General features: G+C 54.6%; 1 protein-coding gene and 1 pseudogene across 3 annotated transcripts in view; both read right to left on the reverse strand.

Moving 5' to 3' along the window:
- Window positions 1-18092, reverse strand: part of LOC117082991 (presequence protease, mitochondrial-like) — a 40131-nt gene that overhangs the window by 6016 nt on the left and 16023 nt on the right. The window contains exon 1 of one of the 3 annotated variants that reach the window (XM_033210121.1): window positions 4419-4469. The exons of the other annotated variants lie outside the window; for them this stretch is intronic. The gene's annotated coding sequence lies outside the window, so the exon portion shown is untranslated. Of the gene's footprint in view, window positions 1-4418; window positions 4470-18092 lie in introns of those variants that run through there. 3 annotated transcript variants of the gene reach the window in all.
- On the reverse strand, window positions 868-17520 carry LOC117077337 (annotated as a pseudogene).

Consider the following 18092-nt stretch of genomic DNA (forward strand, 5'->3'; position numbering starts at 1 on the left):
ATCGATCCACACGGCTGCTTGACCCTGTGTCTCCTTCCTTCTTGTTGCTGAGGCCAGTTCTGTTCTCTCTTTCTCCACCTGAACTGCACTTGAAGCCAAGATGAAGGATGAGAAGTGGTTGCTAAGAAGGACCCTCCTGCAGCGAATTCTCTGTGAGGAGGCTGCACTGGCCCAGCCTGTCATTTCCTTCTCTAAGCTCATTCCAGAGGTCGGCAAGGGGCAGCCTGTCCCTGCCTGCTCTTGTAGCCCGTGAATCAAGAATGGATTTTACATTTCCAAATGGTTAAACAAATAAAATACTAATACTTCATGACACTGAGAAGTTTCCGTGTCCATAAGTAAAGTTTTTTGGGGGTGCAGTCATGCCCATCTCTTCACAGGCCACCTGCAGAAGGCTGCTGTCGTGCAGCCACGGCAGAGTTGCATCCTTGAGGCAAAGATCAGTTGGCAAAGCTGAAAATACTGATTCCTGGCTCTTTATGGAAACAGTTTCCAGTCCCTGGTTTAAGGGCTGTGTGGCAGGACCCCAGGATCTTGATCAGATTGCTCCTCACTCAGGGCCTGCTGTGGCCCTGAGTCATTCTCTCTTCTAGGTTTTACGATTCATATCACAGGCAGTATGTACACTCCTTGTTACATCGGATGGAATCTCATCCTCTTTCAGCTTGTATCTTTAGAACAATATCCCATGGGGGCTGTCCATCCCTTCAATATTGGTACTAATACCATCTTCTCGTTTCCTGGATATAAGAAACAATATCACAGGAGGGGTGTACACCCCTTGCAATGTTGATGGTAATATCACCTCTCTCCCGTGGTTATTAAGGACAAATATTAAGGTCTGCAAAGTCTGCGTGCTATGGTGCCTCACATGGGGGCGTTGAGCTCTGTCATGCTAGATTTCAGGGTGTCTGCCTCATGGTCATCTGACTCACCAACAGAGACCCTGTGGCCAGATTCAAACTAGCAGGAACAGTTGGTCTTTGGCAACAGGGATACCTTAGAGCTGAGCTACCACTCACCCTGAGATGGTCCCATGACACCCACTGTCTGGGTCAGGGTTGGGGCAGGGCTGGTGTCCTGAACTGCCATTCGATGTGGATCATAATAGCCAGGGGGGCAGAGGGGGTTGCTATTACACCGCATATCGCGGGGTGTGCCTCAACCCCCTGCGATGTGGACCGTAAGAGCCAATTACTCCCCCCGCAATGTGTGTCCATTATTAGCAGTCTCTTTTGTTCAGGATATTAGGAACAATTTCACAGGGTGTATGTACACAGCCTGTGACAGGAGAACGAACACCACCCTCTGCACCTCTGGATATAAGCAACCGTATCACACAATGGCTGTACACTTTTTGGGAGATTTGCGGTAATGTCTTCCTGTGTTTCCCTGAATATTCGGAGAAATATCACAGGGTGGCTGTGCACCCACTGCTCTCTTGGCAGGAACATCATACTTTACCTACTGGAAATTAGGAGCAGTATCACAGACTGGGTGTCAAGCCACTGTCGTACTGGAAGTAATATCATGCTCTCCCCCACAAGTTATGAGGAACAACATCACGGGGGGGTGTGTACCTTCTCCGGTAATGGGAGTAGTATCATCATCTCTTCCTTTAGATGACAGGAACAATATCACAGGTTGGGTGTACACCCCGTGTGTTTTTGGAAGCCATGTCATTCTCTTCTTCTAGGTTTTATGATTCTTATCACAGGCGGGGTGTACACCCCTTGTTATATCGGATGGACTCTCATCCTCTTTCAACCTGTATCTTTAGAGCAATATCCCATGGGGCTGTCCATCTCTTCAAAATTGGTACTAAGACCATCTTCTCCTTTCCTGGATATAAGAAACAATATCACAGGAGGGGTGTACACCCCTTGCAATGTTGGTAGTAATATCACCTCTCCCCTGCGGTTATTAAGGGCAAAATCCCAGGGTGGCTGTACGGTTCCTAGTTTGTTGGGAGTAATACCATCCATTCACCCCCTGGATAAGAGGAACCATATCAAGGAAGAGGTGTCCACCCCCTACGATACTGTCAGCCATGTCATCTTCTTCCCGCCTGGATATTAGGAACGATAACCCGGGGTTGGGGGCTGTGTACACCCACTGCGCTATTGAAAGTGAAATCAGCCTCTTTCCTGCTGGATATTAGGAACTATATCACAGGTGTGTGTGCACCTTCTGGGATATTGAGAGTACTATCAGCCTCCACCCTGCTGCATATTAGGAACAATATAAAGGGGGCAGGGTGGTTACACCCCCTGCGATATTGAGAGCAATATTCTTCTCTTTCCCCTGTGCATTAGGAACTATATCACAGGGGTCTGTACACCTTCAGCGATATTGGGATTCATGTTATCGTCTCCCCCACTGAATGTCAAAAACAGTATCAGAAGGGTGTACACCCCCTGTGATATGGCCAGTAATATCATCGTCTCTACCTTTGGATACTAGGAACTGAACACTGACCACAAAGGTGGCCCAGGCTGTGGCAGAGGGAAGCCCAGGAGCCTGTGGGGGGGCCCAGGAGGCCCCTGACTCAGACGGGGGTGGGAGGCAAGGGCTTCCTGAAGGGGTGGGGGCATCCTAACTAAACAGGAAGGAGCCAGCCAAAGCATGTCTCTGCATGTGCCTGTGCATGTGCGTGTTTGTGTGCCTGTGTGTGTGTGGCTGTGTGCACGTGTGCCTGTGTGCACGCCTGTGTGTGTGCCTGTGCGTGTGCATGTGTACCTGTGTATGTGGTTGTGTGCGCACCTGTGCCTGTGTGTGTGCGCCTGTGTGTCTGTGTGCGTGCCTGTATGTGCGTGTGCCCATGTCTGTGTGCATGTGTGTGTGCATTTCCATGTGCCTGTAGTGTGTGCAGCAGCTAGTGAGTGGCAGGCTGAGCCAGGACACACCTAACCCACCCTATTCCAGGGCTCACTCTCACGTGTAGACTAAAGGGGACCACATTTTAGAGGGAATCGGCAAGGATGCCCATTTACCCCTGCCTCTCTGCCAGCCTTTCAGGCCCCATCCAGCCCAGCTTTCTCTCCCACTCCTCTGGGCCCTCAGTCCAGAGCCTCCTATACAAGGAGGAGGGTGTGGCCTTGGAAAGACAGCCACCCCTGGGGAATTCCGAGGGGGCCTCCCTGTGGGAAGCTGGCCTGGGCTGACAGCATAGTCACGATGAGGCCCAGAGGGCTGTGCATGGGAAGGAGGTGAAGGAGGCCTCTGCCCCTCGACCCCAACCATGGACTTTGGCCTCTCAGCTACTACTTGGCCCTTTCATTCCTCTTGTGCAGGCGGAGTGGGCGGCAGGCTTGACCAAGAGAGATAAAGGCCCACTTCTGGGAGGCCCGTCCCCTGGGTCCCAGGCAAGCCCCTGAATGGTAAGCAGCGTCCCTCTGGGCCTGACACCTGGCACCTCCCTGTCTGGCTGGGACTTGAGAGGCCACAGGGACCGCTTCTGACCACCAGGTGTCGCCAGCACTGGGTGGGGGCCTCCCGGGCAGCCCCAGGCCTGTGGTGAGGGATACGGGGCGGGGTCTTAGGGCTGCCCCAGCTCCTCATGTTGTCCTAAGGCCAAGATCTCAGTTCCTGGACTGGAGCACCCTGGCTCCTCAGCCCATAAGGAGTACTGATGCGGTGCCAGTGCGATGCTGAGGAAGGGCAAGTGCCTGCTGGGCAGAGGGATGGAGACACCCTAGGTCTGAGTCTGCCAGTCCCAGCTCTCCACCCCTGCAGGGCTGGGGGCTGAGAGAGCACAGCACCTCCCCTCGAGACAGACCCGACCCAGCAAGGTCTCAGCCTGGCTGACTGGGGCCCCACCCCACTGCACCTGCCGTGAGCTGGGGTTCCCGTCTGTGAAGCGGATGGTAAGACACGGGTCCCACCCCACCCTTCCTGGGTGATGTGAAGATTCAAGGTGTCTCGGGACTCCAGGAAGGAGTTGCTCAGTGCAGGCTGGCACCCTGGGCAGGCTTCCTAGAGGAGGCACTGGGATTTGGGTTGGATCTTGCAATGTGGATTCAATGTGAGGATGATGCCATCCTCCAAAATGTCCTTCTCCCGACCCTGTTTTCTTTCTTAAATGCAAGTTGACACTTGACTGTCAAGACTCAGTTTGGTGTCACCTCCTCCAGGAGGGCCCCCGACTACAATCCCCCTTCTTTACCCAGAGGCCACCATTGCCCGCTCACGTGTCAGCCTCCCAGGCTGAGACTGAGTTCTTGAGGGTGGGGCCTGGGCAGCTTGGGAGCTGGGTTGTATCTGCGAACCTTGCCGGTTCCTCCAGCCATGTGCAGAGCTCCAGGGAAGCCACTGGGCCATTCCTAAAGGAAGGCTGGAACCCAGGCCCCTGGGGTCTGGGTGGAGATCCCACTCCAAGGGGGCTGGAAACACCCCGAGCCCTGCCCCTCCCCACCCACCTTCAGGTCGTAGAAGATGATGTCACCAAGCACCAGGTACACCTTCATGTAGTAGAGGGTCTCCTCGTCGAACTCCAGCGTCGAGTTGCAGAGCTACAGGGCCTTGAGGTAGAAGTGCTCCGCCAGCTTGCCATGGCCCAGCAGGTGGTGCAGGGCGGCCAGCCGGTGGTAGGCCACGTGCTCATTCAGCCGGTCCCCTGGGGTGCAGGCCAAAGGGGCAGGTGTGAGGACATGGCTTCCTGGGGCAGTTAGGGCACAGGCCCCTCAGGAGCAGGTATGCAGACCCCGGGCAGCACCTGGCTTGCCTCCAGGCACCTGTGGTCACCCGGGCAGCTCTGGCCAGTCCCTTCTGGGTTCCCAGACTCACTTTCCCATCTGCAAAGCAGAACTAATAAGGCTTGCCCCTGTCTACTGTGAGGCTTTGGCAAAGTCGGACTTGGATGGCCCAGCTCTGCCTACACATAGCCACTTGCCTTTGTTCACTGGTTTTAACCAGGGGAGCCCAAAACCCATGCAGTCCAGGTGCTCCTGGGAACCCCGGCTCCATGCAGCCCACAGACGTGACATCCGACTCCTCCTGGGTGTGTCATGATCAGAGCCCCTTACCTTGGGGAGTCACCGCATGCCTGAGCTCCAGGTCCCCCCACAGATGCACAAACCCACCTAGGCTGTCTCTGATGTCCTCCCCTTTTCAGGACGAGTGCTGTGGAGCCTGCATTCAATGCATTCCCACACAGCTGCACACCTACTGTGTACTGAGCCCCAAGGCACAAGGCGTTGGGGCATGCGGCCCACCCAGGGTTCCCTGTCTCTGGAGGAGGACAGACGATCCTGGCACAGCACCAGGGGATGCCCGGCCTTAAGGGGCAGGCTGCTGGAAGGGGAACTGGGATTTCATCAGCCGGAGAACCATGTGGTTGATGAGGGTGGGAAGGGCACAAGACAAAGGGACTGTGCCACTCGGCCTGGCACATACAGGGATCGAGATGCCTGGCATGTCTGGAAGGCAGAGGGCACAGTGAGTGGCCCTTGTGGTCAGCAGCGGGAAGAGACGGAGGAAGCAGAGCTCAGCACTGCGTGAGAGACCTCGGGCTGTGCTGCACGGCCGGATGGGGAAGCCAGCTGGGCAGATCTGCCTGCCTGGACAGGAGACCAGGAAAATCCAGCAGCTGTTTCAGTTCCTGCCCTACAGACCTGGAGGCTGGGCTCTGGCAAAGTGTGGATCCTGGCAGAACGGGGGCTCAGGGGACTTACCCAGAGTGATGCTGAGTGCTAGAGCCATGTGGGCAACCTCCAAGCCCTCGTGGGGCTCCTCCAGCATGCCCAGCAGTGCCATCAGCTTGTTGCACAGCTGCAGCTGCGGCTTCGCCTTGCGGTTGCCCATAGTCACTGCCAGGGGCAGGGCCCGGTCCTACCACACAGGCAGGTGGGGTCAGGCTTCCCGCAGCACCCACCTTGCCCAGCGCCTCCTCAGAGCTCAAACATGTGCTTGGAGCATCCCACGCCCCAGTTACCCCTGCACCTCTGCAGAGCTCTGTGCTCTGGGATAACGCACGGTTCAGACACCAAGTTGGGGGTTGAAGAGTCACCTGAGGCCATCTAGCTACACCCGGCAGCCTCAGACCAGCCTCTCCCACCTGGGCACCGGGGTCTGACTAGGGGGAGCCAGCACTCCTCTCTGCTCTAAAAACACCACATTTATCTGTGCCTAGGGCTGAGCCACACCGTGAGCTCAGAGGAAGGGAAAAGCCATCCCTGCTTCGGGGTGCAGGCAGACTTGGGCCCTGGCCCTGGGCCTCCCACTGACATGCTGTGTGTCCTTTGACATGTCCCTGTGCTTCTCTGAGCCTCAGCTTCCTCATCTGGAAGATGGGGACAGGACTTCCCACTCATGGTTGCTTGAGATCATCAGGTACAAGGGTAGAGCCACTGTCATGTCCAGACCTGAGCGTTTGTCCCAGGCAGGGGGCACAGTCAATATCATTCCCGGTGAGACCACTAGGCAAGGATAGGGCCATTGCCATGTCCAGGCCCCAAGTGTTTGTCCCGGGCAGGGGCACAGCCAATATCATTCCCGGTGAGACCACTGGGAAACTCAGCATGTGCATGGGTGGCCTTGCCTCCAAGTGGGAGGCCTCTGCCCTGCCACACCTGTGCCTCAGCCCTCCAGGTGACCCCCTGAGGCCCACATACATCAGCCCACAGGCCAGCTCACCTGGAAGAAGGACATGGCTTTCTCCCGCTCCCAGGCCTCGTTGAAGAAGATGTCTCCAGCTGCCTCAAACGGCTCCAGCCCCAGGTTGGAGTCGCCTGTGTACAGGACCACATTCTGTGCCACCTGAAAGGAGCAAAAGTTCCCTCAAGACCCACACCTGGCGAGGTGGCCACACCCACCTTCGCCAGCCTCCTTCCTCTCACACACTGCAGGTACACCTGAGCATTTTTCAGACCTGTGCATTAGGGCTGCCCCACCACTGGCATGAGGACAATGAACTGATGCACTTGAGTGTCAGGAGGTGACTGAGCAGCTGCAGCCCAGGAGCCCGACACCTGTGAATCCTACCACCAGGGATAGCCCTAGCCCACCCCCCCACACTCAAACAGTCTCCGTGGCCCCCAGATTGCTGGGAGCCCATCACCTGGTTCCTTTCTGTGTTGCCACATCCCTGCTGCAGCTCAGGGCTGCACATCAACAGTGTTTGTGGGTGGGCCTGGTCCCCTCTTGGCCATGAGCTCTTGATCCTTCTCCTCAGCTCAAGGAGGTATACAGCAGGTACTCAATAATGAAAGTTTCACCAGGCTCGTGGGCTTCACAATTTGTCCCAGATCACACTGTGTTTGGGAAAGCCTCTGAAAACAGCCGCTATGATAGATTCATTTTGTAAGGAGATGTGCCACGTGTCGCTTGGAGCACGTTCTTCTGTGTGTTAACTGAGTGGTCACATTCTTTGAGCATGAGCTGTATGCCAGCAGATGCTAGGCACTGTGAGGGGCCATGCCTCTGCCCTCAGGGAGAATGCTGGCCACTGGGGGGATGTGAGGGAACCAGTTGGAGGGAGGGAAAAGGCATACAACAGGTGCTCAGCAGTGGCTTAGGAATGAGTGGATGGATGGATGAATGGATGAGCAGATGTGTAGACACATGGATGGATGTTGTGTGGATAGCTGAATGCTTGGATGGATGGATGGACGGATGGATGGGTGGATGGGTGGGTGGGTGGTTGGAATGATGTGTGTGTGTCTGTATGTATGTATGGGTGGGTAGATAATGTATGGATGGGTGGAGGGTAGATGATGTATGTACATATGGATGGATAGATGGTGGATAGACCAATGTATGGATAAACAAATGGACAGATAGATGAATGGAGGGATGGATTAATAGGTAGATTGGTGGGTGGATGGATGATGGAAGGATGGATGGATGGATGAATGGATGGGTGGATGGATGATGGATGGATGGAAGGATGAACAGGAGGTGAGTGGATGGATAATGGAAAGATGGATGAATGATGGATGGATAGATATATGGATGAATGGATAAATGGATGGATGGATGAATGATGGATGGAAGGAGGAACAGGTGAATGGATGGGTGATGGATGGATGGGTAGATGGATGGATGATGGATGGATAGATGAATGGATAAATGGATGGATGGATAGATGAATGGATAAATAGATGGATGGATGGAAGGATGAACAGGTGAATGGATGGATGATGGAAGGATGAATGGACCAACGGATGGAAGAGCAGGTGAATGGATGGATAGACGGGTGAATGGATGGATGATAAAAGGATGTATGAATGATGGATGGATGAATGGGCAGATGGATGGATGATGGATGGATAAGTGGGTGGATGGAGAGATGGATGAATGGATGGATGATGGAAGGATGAAATGGATGGATGATGGAAGGATGGATGGATGGATGGAAGGATGAACAGGAGGTGAGTGGATGGATGATGGAAGGATGGATGGATGATGGATGGATATATGGATAAATGGATGGATGAATGATGGAAGGATGAACAGGTGAATGGATGGATGATGGATGGGTGATGGATGGATGGATGGATGAATGGATAAATGGATGGATGGATGATGGATGGATAGAAGGATGAACAGGTGAATGGATGGTTGGTGGAAAGATGGATGGATGAACAGGCAAATGGATGGATAGACAGGTGAATGGATGGATGATAAAAGGATGGATGAATGATGGATGGATGAATGGACAGATGGATGGATGACGGATGGATGGACGGAAGGATGAACAGATGGATGGATGATGGAAGGATGGATAGATGATGGATGGATGGATGAATGGATAAACGGATGGATAGATGAATGATGGATGGATGGAAGGATGAACAGGAGGTGAGTGGATGGATGATGGGAGGATGGATGGATGATAGATGGATGGATATATGGATGAATGGATAAATGGATGGATGGATGAATGATGGATGGATGGATGGATGAATGAATGGATGGACGGACGAACAGGTGGATGGATGGTGGTTGAATGCATGGATGATAAAAGAATGGATGAAGGATGGATGGATGGATGATGGATGGATGAATGGAAGGATGAATAGGTGAATGGATGGACAATAAAAGGATGGATGGATGATGGATGGATGGAAGGATGAGGAGGTGAGTGGATGAATGATGGAAGGATGGATGCATGGAAGAATGAACAGGTGAATGGATGGATGATGAAAGGACGGATGGAAGAATGGAGGGACGGATGAACAGGTAAATGGATGGATGGACGGGTGAATGGATGGATGATAAAAGGATGGATGATGAATGAATGGATGGATAGGTGAATGGATGGATCATGGATGGATGGAAGATGGTTGGATGGATAGAAGGATGAACAGCTGAATGGCTGGATAATGGAAAGATAGATGGAAGGATGGATGGAAAGATGGATGGATGGACAAACTGGTGAATGGATGAAGAGGTGACCAGATGAATGACGGATGGATGGATGGATGGATGATGGATGGATAGAAGGATGAACAGTTGGATGGATGATGGAAAGATAGATGGAAGGATGGATGGATGGACGAACAGGTGAATGGATGGACGAAAAGGTGAATGGATGGACGGACAGGTGAATGGATGGATGATAAAAGGATGGATGGATGATGGATGGATGGATGGAAGATGGATGGATGGACAGAGGGATGGATGATGGATGGATGATGGATGGATGGTTGGAAAGACGAACAGGTGAATGGATGGATGATGGATGGATGGATGGATGGAAGGACCCACAGGTGTATGGGAAGATGATGGAAGAATGGATGGATGGATGAATGGATAATGGATGGATGGATGGAAGGATGAACAGGTAAACAGATGATGGAAGGATGAATGGATGGGTAGATGGACAGGTGAGTGGATGAATGGATGGGTAGATGGACAGGTGAATGGATGGATAGACGGATGAATAGATGGATGATAAAAGGATAGATGAATGATGGATGGATGAAAGGACAGATGGATGGATGATGGATAGATGGATGGAAGGATGAACAGGTAAATAGATGATGGAAGGATGAAGGGATGGATGGATGGACAGAGAGTGAACAGCACAGGGGCCCTCCTGCATCCCTTGCCACTCACCTGGATGTACAGGTCCACCAGCTCGCTCTGCCACAGGATGTAGTAGATCTTCCCTGCTTGCAGCCAGGCATGAGCTTCCTCTTTCTTCTGGAGGTCAATGAAAAATCCCTAGACTTTGTTTGGTGTAGTCCAGAGTGGATCTGTAGGTCCTGGAATCAGACACAAGTGTCAGAACAAGGACTCTCATCCTCCTGGAACCAGTCTGCCTCCTCCCGTGGGTCTGGTGACAGATGAATCTGGCATGTGGGGACTGTGAACGGCCCTCTTGTGTGTGCAGTGTTCTGCCCTTCCCAGGCTGCTGGGAGGGCCAGGGTGAACACACATGGCATGGAAAAGATGAAGGACATCCTTCTGAGGGAATCGAGCATCATGCTGCCCTGTGGCAGGAGGAGTGTGCTAGTCCATCTCCCCTGCCTCCCAGACATGGCCTGTGTCTTCTCCAGACGCACCAGGAGCCGTTAGTGTTCAGAGGCTATCTAGGCCGATGGTTCTCAAGGTGTGCAGGCATCACAGTCACTCGGAGGCCTGTCTGTATAGCTTGCTGGCCTGCCCCCAGAGCTTCCGGCTCCACAGGCTGGGGCAGGCCCCAGAACTCCCACTTGCCACAAGCTCCTAGGTGATATAGATGCTGCTCTGCTGGTCCAGGGACTACACTTTGAGAAGCATGGCTCTAGCACACTGGCCCATTTTCCTTCTGTGAACCTGAGGCCAAGACTGGAGCCAGTCTCCCGGGTCCCCATGGAATCTGGCTCCTTCCCTGCTCTCTCAGTAAGCCCAACACGAGGGGCTGTGACTGCAGCAATGTCACCAGGCCTGTGGGTGGGGTGGCCAGGGCCATGGTTACCCCACCAGGTCAGGATGCTCGGGGAAGAAGCGTGGGCCACATATGGGACGTGAGACCTTGAAACCCTGCCCCAGGGAAGCAGGTGACACAACTGGCTCTGTCTTCTGTGGGAGAGAAGCCACAGGTGGCTGCTGTGGTCACACTTAAGGGGACAGATGAAAGCCAGGAGTGAAGACTCGGGGCAGGCAGTGGTCAGATGACAAAAGCCACCATAGTAGGAAGAACAGCCCAGAGTGCACGTACTGCCTCTGCTGGGGTTGAGATGACCTTTGACCCAACAAGGGAGGCTCAAGCTGGGACTCACGAGCCAGCAGCAGCCCTGGGATGACCCCAGACCCACCAGCTCAAAGCATCTGATGCCAAGGAACCAAATGATCCAAAGGAAAGGGGCTGATGGGGCCCTGGGCCAGCTTCCCTGTGCCCCCCCTCCCTGCCCTGCCCCCCCAACCCACTTGCCCCCCTCCACACCCCCACCACTGCAAAGCCAGCCCTCACCGCTTGGTGCCCAGGGACAGGTAGAGCTGACTGATGGTCTCCAGGAGCTGCCCCCTCCAGCACCTTGTCGGTCACCTTGTGGGCCAGGGAGAGCTGGAACTCATGGTAGATGACACGCTAGGCCTTGCTGGGCATGACGACGCTGTAGAAGTAGCACAGCCACTGGACGGCCCGCAGCTGGCCTGGGCAGAAGACAAAATGGAAGATGTCAGCCTCCCAGCATTGAAGAGAGGCTGGCTGGGCTCGGAGGCCCCTGCGCTGTGCTTGTCTCTTTCACACCTCTGTAAACCTGGGCCCCATAGGCGGGGAGCCTGAGCTCAGATAGGCCATGTACCTGTACAAGGGCAGACACCGAGCACACCGTGACATGGGCACAGCTTGGTGCAGATGCTCATGGTAGAGGCCGGCCTTCTTTAACTCCCAGGGCCGAGGTCCGCCAGGTTCGGCCCCTGCACCAGGCCATCTATTTCTGCTTCACAAAGTCCCTCTGGCGAGGACCAGGGCCGCCTTCAGCCTGAGCTGATGAGGCCACGGGCACAAGTAGCCCCTGTCGCAGATGGAACCCTGAGAGAGCAAAGCCAAGCGTCATGTCTGCCACACATGGCATCATGTTGGGGGAATGAGGTTCAAAGCCAGCCCCTGGTGTTCCCACACATGCTTCTCTCATGCAACCAGGCTCCAAAACCATAGGCTCACTGGCCTCTCCCAAAGCCACGGTGCTGGGAACAGTGGAAAGCTTCTGATTTTCTATTGTCAGAAACATTTCAAAGATTAACACCGGAAACCAGGTACGCCGAATGGACATCTGTCACACACGCCCCCTTACAACAGCTGAATACACAGTCCTCTCAAGCGCCCATGGGACATTCCCAATGACAGACCATGTGCCAGGCCACAAAACGAGCCTCAGTGAATGGAGAAGGACTGAGACCAAAGCAGAGGTGTTCTTCAGCTGTACTGGCACGAAACTGGAAATCAAGAGTGAAGGAAAGTGGGAAATTCAAAAATATGTGGAAATTACACACTCCTAAACAACCACTGAGTCAAAGAAGAGACCATCAGGGAAACTGAAAACTAATTTGAGAAGAATTCAAACAAATGCACAGCCCGGGTCAGCGCGGTGGCTCACGCCTGTCATCCCAGCACTGTGGGAGGCCGAGGCGGGAGGATCGCTTGAGTCCAGGAGTTTGAGATCAGCCTGAGAAAAATGGTGAAACCTCGTCTCTATAAAAAAATACAAAAATTAGCAGGGTGTGGTGGTGCACATCTGTAATCCCAGCTACTCGGGAAGCTGAGGCATGAGAATGGCTTGAACCTGGGTAGAAGTTGCAGTGAGCCAAGATTGCACCACTGCACCCCAGCCTGGGCAATGGAGCAAAACCTAAAAAAAAAAAAAAAAAAAATAGCACAGCGTATCAAAAACTCCAAGATGCAGCTAAGGCAGTGCTGAAAGGGAAATTTATAACTGTAAATGTCTACATTCAAAGAAAGAAGAAAAATCTCAAATCAAAAACCTAACCTTCCACCTTGAGAAACTAGAAAATGAACTAAACCCAAAGTGAATAAAAGGAAGAAAATAATAAACGTGAGAGTGGAAATGGGAAGTAAAAATACAGAGAATGGAAAAACAAAAGAGATAGTCAACAGAACCAAAAGTGGGTTTTTGAAAATAATAACAAAATTGACAAGTCTTTCACCAGACTGACCAAGAAAAGAAAGATGGGACACAAATGACTAAAATCAGAGACTGAGCACCATGGCTCACGCCTGTCATCCCAGTGCTTTGTGAGGCGAGGTGGAAGGATCGCTGAGGCCAGCATTCAAGACCACCTGGGGGAACATGATGAGACCCCATCTCTAATAAAAATAAATAAATAAGCAATACAAACCCAAGTTTCTAAAATCAGAAATGAAAGAGGAAACATTATTGCCGACCTGACAGAAATAAAAGGATTCCATGAAAACACTACGAACAATTGTACACCAACAAATCAGACCATCTAGACACAACAGCCAAACTCCTAGAAGGACACGAACTACCGAAAGTGACTCAAAAATGACCCCAAGTAAGCATGTGGGGTATCAACCCCACCCTCGGTCTCCTCGACCGTTCAGCGCAGGGTGGGGAGACAGGGACGCATGATCTCTATTCCCTGGCCTGCATTTCCAAGTCTGAATCCCCCAGCACCCTGGGGAGGGCCTTGTAGGAGGAGGTGCCACAGGCTATTGTGCCAGGAGTCACCAGAGGCTGCAGTGGGGGCTGGGGCACTGGGCTCCTGGAGGGTCTCCTTCCAGTCAGAGAATGCCCCTGGGGAAGAAGCCTAGGTATGAACCCCCCACCCCTCCTTGGGCAGATGTGTGGGACCGGGGCCCCTTCACACGGTCCTTTCCAAAACCTCATCCCTCCTAGGGCCAGAAGTGGGTACCAGGCCTGTGCTGGGAAATGGGCAGATTTGGCCACAGCCCCTGGGACTCTGGTCCAGGCCACAGGAGGCACCTCTGAGTGGTCTCACTGTGCCATGACAAAGCACTGCAAGGCAGAGGGGACTCAACCGTATCCCTTGTCTCAGCCATTTCCCTGGACTCAACTTCCTCATCTATTCTCTGCTGCCTAGATTTCGGACAGCCCTGCCCACCTACTGTCCGTTTACTGCTCAGTGTGCAGTGACTGTTCGACAGCACTCCATGGCTCCCCAGTGCTCTTGGGGAAAAGGCCAAGCCACAGCCTGAGGCCCCAGGCCTGCTTAGCTCTCCAGAAGAGCTTCTCACCATCCAGCACCCAACCCACCCACTCCAACTCTGCACCTCCCTGTATGAGCCCTGCTCACTCACCCCCGCTCACACCCAACTCATCCCCGCTCACACTCCCGCTCACTCAACCCCATCACACCCCCGCTCACTCACCACCACTCACTCACCCCCGCTCAAACCCACTCATCCCTGCTCACTCACCCCCACTTGCTCACCCCTGGGCCTTCACACAGGCTACAACGCCAGCCCCTCCCCCACCACCAGCCCCTCATCCACACCTATTACTTGACTAAATCCTCTCAACCCTCTTGTCCCAGGCTAAAGAGGCTTCCCTAACCCGGGGCCAAGTGCTGCCCCGCCATCACGCCACTCACCCTCTTGTGGCTTCACTGGCCTGAAGCTCATGTTCCCACGCTCAGCACCTACTTCCCGAGGACCCCACAAGCTCCATTTGTGGGTGGGGCCTGGCACACTCTGCACGAGCTGCTTTTGCATGAACTGCTCTGTGGCTTTGGGCAGTCACCCGCCCCTGTGTCCTCTGTGAAGTGGGATGACAGGTGCGCAGGGCTGCCGAGATACCAAGCAGATAACACGGGCACAAGAACTGGCGTTCAGGGCCTGGCTCATGGAGGGGCCCCAAGTCCCAGCTCAGCAGAGCCTGCCTTGATCCCAGGGTTATGGAAAGGGATTCCCAGCACGCAGGACTTTCCGTGCTCAAGGCAGGATGGTCCCTGAGCAAATTGGAAAGAGCTGGCTGCCCCAGTAGGGCACAGAGGGTCTGGCCCTGCATGGGAACTGCCTGTCTCCAGGGCGCTTGCCAACATCTGCTGCTGGCCATGACTCAGCACTTTCGATGGTGGAAAAACCACCACTTGTTTCCGAATCACAAACCCCAGGTGTGCCCTGACCCGAGTGGCCCCAGAAGGTGCACAGGAGGAACTAGGGCACTCACTCTGCACGTGGTCCATCTCCATGGCCACCAGAAGGGCCCACTCACAGTAGCCCTTGCACTGCTGGGCCGGGCCCTGGCGGGTGCAGAGGTGACCCAGCTGCAGGAGTACGTGGGTAAAGTCCCAGCCACACTCCAAACAGGGAAGCCTCGAAAACAGACGCATGGCCTCCAGAAGGTAGTGCTGGGCCAGCCTGCTGGCACCCACGTGCAGGCACAGGGTCCCGAAGTTGGCCAGCACCACTGCCTGGTTCCTCCGCTGGCCCAGGTCCCAAACCACCCATAGGGCGCAGTAGTAGCCCTCGGCTGCCTGCCTCGTCCGGCCCGTCCTCTTCAGAGCCACGGCCATCATGTTGGCAATCACACCTTCCTGGTGCTCACTGGCCACCACTGCATCCTGGACAGACTGCAGGATGTTCAAGGCCACCAGGCTCTGCCCATGAAGTATGTGCAGCCAGGCCAGGGCCACCAGGGTATCCACGATGGCATAGATTCCAGCAACAGCACTGGCTTCCACCGCCTGCGTCATGAAGGTGATGGCCGGGCCGTGGTAGCCATGGTGGCTGTACGGCTGGGCCAGGCTGGCGTGGAGAAGGCCACGCAGAGCCTGGCCTGTGCCCGGGGTTAGTGAGGCCAGCACTCGCCTGAGGTAGTGGGAAGTCTGGGTGGGGAGGCTGTGGGGCTGGAGGGCGTTCTGGAGCACCAGGTTCACGCTCCTCAGCGAGCCGGCCAGCGAGTCCTGTGTCCTCAATGAGGCCACCTTGACACAGCTCAGCACCAGGTGGGGTAGGCACTTGTGGCTGTAGATGTCAGCCAGGAGCAGGGAGCAGTCTGAGAGCCACGCGGCATCTGGGGCTCCCGAGTCCCTGTGCAAAAGCAACAGCTGCTCTAGGAAGAACAGGGCCTCCTCGGGCTGCTTGAGGTGCACGTGGTGCCTGGCCAGCAGGAAGCAGGCCCGGGCCTCGGCCTGCAGGCTCTGGCCACCCACCGCCCACTGCAGCGCCAGCTGCAGGAGCTCCCCGTCCGCCTCGGTGCTGTAGATGTGGCCGGGCGTCCCCAGGAGCAGGGCCCTGGCTTTGGGAACCACCTGTGTACACTTCTCCCGGTTCTGCTTCTAGTAAATGCTGGTCAGGTTGGCGTACACAGCCACCACCTGGAATAGGTCCCCGAAGCTGCCGTCCAGGGTCCCCAGTGTTTCCTCAAAGTACACCCGGGCCTGGAACAGCTTGAGCCTCCTGCAGCACAGCCGCCCCAGGAGGAAGCAGAGCCTGGCCAGGGCCATGAGGAGGCCAGCTTTCTTGGCTGCCCCTCGGGCCTGTGCCAGGCGCTCAGTCAGCTCCTCCTCGTCGCTAAAGCTGCAGAACATGCTGCTCAGCCATGGCAGCGCCACGTTGTACAGGCCACAGAAGCTGGCCTTGTATCCGGAGGTGTTCAGGAACAGCAGCCGTGAGATCAGGGCCTCTGGATCCTCCCAGTCGTCTTCAGCTTCCAAGCAGAAGGAGGGCTCCTCGGGGTCCTGCAAGCTCACATTGCTGGATGCCGCACAGAGACCCCAGGACGCTGGCTCCTGGGGGCAGCCTGGGCAGGCCTTGCATTGTTCCAGAACATTCCTCACCTTCGGAAGGGTCTCCTGTGGCTCCAGGCCCAGGCAAGGTGGAGGTATTTCTGCAAGTCACAAAAATACCTAGATAGATTAGAGTCCAGCAGTGAGTCCTTGGTCCACGGGGGGCAGGGTCCCCGCATCCCCACCCTCTGTGTCCCTGGTGCAGCTTGCCATGAGCCCTTGAGAATTATGTGCAATGCAAACCTGGGGCCTGGAGCACGTAGGAACTCCGGCACTCTGGGGACAGAGAGAACACGCAGGCCCGTGGCCCGACTCTTCTACGAAATCACCCTCCTGTCCTGCTTTGTCGCCCACCTGACAGCATGGTTTTAGGAGACTATGTCAGCTCAGCGATCCCTCAGAGATGCCTTTCCCTTTAGAAAGAATCAAAGCCTTCTAACTGGACCCATGTATATGCAGCACTACAACTACAAATGTAACTTCTGTCAGCATATTGGGCCCCCCGGTGGGGTACAGGAATCCATGAAATCCTCAACAGCCAATCAGAGCTATTGATCAGCTCAAAAGCTGCTATGCAAAATTGGTAAAGCCACCGATGGCACAGGACAGGGGTGCTGTACCCAGGTACCAAGCTCCGTGCAGGGAAACGGACCATCCCTGCAGGAAGGATGGGAAAGCTTCCAGGCCCCTGTGGCCACCTTCACCTCGGATGGTCTGAAAACCTGAAGCCCACAGTTCCCAAAGGGTTAACAAAGGCCAGACTAACAAAGGCCTGCTCTTTCCTGAGGAGCTGATTCAGGGAGGCCCTCCCGTCTCCACTCTGGGGCTCTGTCTCTTCCCCTCACACAGGGTCCGCATGTGGACAGCCTGGTGATGTGGACGCACCAAGGGCCCTTGGAAGTTCCCTGGACTGCTCAAGCAGTCCACTGGCACCTGCTGTCTTTGGTGGATTCCTAGCCAAAGCCCCCTCCCAGAGGTGAGCAAACGAGCGCATTTCCTGTGGGAAAACCTGGGATGAAAAGAGGCATTACAGGGAAGGAAAAAACTAGATTTAAACAGACTCTCTGTTTCAAGCTCACATGTAAAAACTATTTTCAATACAAACTGTCTCCTTATTCATCTGTAAAGCCTTGGAATTAAAACATTAATAAATATGATTTAGAGGCAAATGTATGACTTGACTTCACCAGATTAGCTAAGAAATCTCCCCCAACCAGAGAGGCACACAGCCCCTCCCAGCCACTACCCTGGCCTCTGGGGCAGCTGGAGAGCCACGTGCCTTTGCTCCAGGGACTTTGGCAGAGGGTGGAACCACCCCCTCCCCGAGGCTAAACCTACTACAGCCTTCCCTTCCCCACTGGCTTCCCAGGCCTCCTCTGGGACCTTGTGCCTGCATCCCAAATGTACTGGGATGGATCCCATTCCCAGGG

This window comes from Trachypithecus francoisi, unplaced genomic scaffold (assembly GCF_009764315.1).
Source record: "Trachypithecus francoisi isolate TF-2019V2 unplaced genomic scaffold, Tfra_2.0 Lachesis_group0, whole genome shotgun sequence".
Lineage (NCBI taxonomy): Eukaryota > Metazoa > Chordata > Mammalia > Primates > Cercopithecidae > Trachypithecus > Trachypithecus francoisi.